The following is a 1,276-nucleotide window of genomic DNA, read 5'->3' as shown; positions in this document are numbered from 1 at the left end:
TTATTCTACTTTTTCATAGGTCCGAGTACAGGTGACATTGTTCATAACGCATTCCACCACTAATTTTCCATTTTCCAATTTTCTGGTTATTGTGCTCTCCTTCCCATCCCAGTCCTGGTGTTGAACCAAAACACCATCTGTGAAGTTGCAGACAGTCTGAGTTTTTCTGCTGTCAGCTGTGGTTTCTTCAAACTTTTCTCCTAGGTTACAAGAAAACTGTGTGGTTTTCAAAGTGCTCTCCTTTTTAACGGTGAGGGCTTTGCCATCACAAGTGATGACACAGTCAGGCTTGGCCATCGCCCCCATTTTTCGAAGAGCCATTCCCACTCCTAGTTCCTTCATGTTTTCATCAAAGCCTTTGCTGTCCACCAGGCGCCATCTTCCCACGAACTGCTCAATGGTGGCCATGGTGGGCGAGGACAGGCAGGCAAGCGGAGAAGGTAGAAGAGAGTGTGGCGGGCAAGCGCGGTGTCGGATGAGGCTTTCTGACCCTGTAAAGATGGACATTCTTGGACACCCAACAGGGAAGCTCTGTGGAGTTGCTATGAGTGGGAATAAACTAGACAGCAACCCATGACAATGCCTTCCAGTACTGCTCACACTCATCTGTCATTGTCACACTGTGGTGGCTTGTGTGTTGCTGTGAGGCTGGAAGCTATGTGACTGTTAGTTCAAATTATCAGTAGGGTTTGCCATGGTGAACAAATTTCAGTGGAGCTTCCAGACTAAGAACAGACTAAGAAGAAGAAATAAGTTACTTCCAAGAGATTAGCCACTGAAAACCTCCTGAACACTAAAGGAACATTGTCTAATGTAGTGCCAGAAGATGAGCCCCTCACTTTGGAAAGTACTCAAAACACTGCTCCAGGAGAGCCACCTCCTCAAAGCAACGTGGACGTGAATAATATGGAGGGAGTCAGGTTCTCAGGACCTTCATGTGCCGACGAGGCAATTAAAATGACAAGAAATAACTACAATGACTAATAATCAGAAAATAGACTGTGCAAAATGTGACTACAGGGAAATTGGAAATCATCAAAGATGAAATGGAATGCATGAAGACTGATATTCTAGGCTTAGTGAGCTGAAGTGGCTCAGGCCACTATATGATTTACTTTTGCAGAAATTACAAATTCAAGAGGAATGGTGCCACATGCAGGGTCAAAAAGAACAGTTCGATATCTACCTCGAAGTGCAGTGCTCTCTGTCATAGGAATATATATATATATATATAGATCCCTGTAAGAAAGTCAGGTTAATACAACTATTATTCAGA

The 1,276-nt window shown here is 43.9% G+C and overlaps 1 pseudogene; it reads right to left on the bottom strand.

Annotated features, from left to right (window-relative positions):
• Positions 1 to 408, bottom strand: LOC142437308 (fatty acid-binding protein 5 pseudogene; annotated as a pseudogene).
• Positions 409 to 1,276: the final 868 nt, after the last annotated feature.

The sequence above is a fragment of the Tenrec ecaudatus genome, chromosome 1 (assembly GCF_050624435.1).
Source record: "Tenrec ecaudatus isolate mTenEca1 chromosome 1, mTenEca1.hap1, whole genome shotgun sequence".
Classification (NCBI taxonomy): Eukaryota; Metazoa; Chordata; class Mammalia; order Afrosoricida; family Tenrecidae; genus Tenrec; species Tenrec ecaudatus.
The sequence above is the reverse complement of the archived record's forward strand: the minus strand, read 5'-3'. Positions and strand labels throughout refer to the sequence as shown.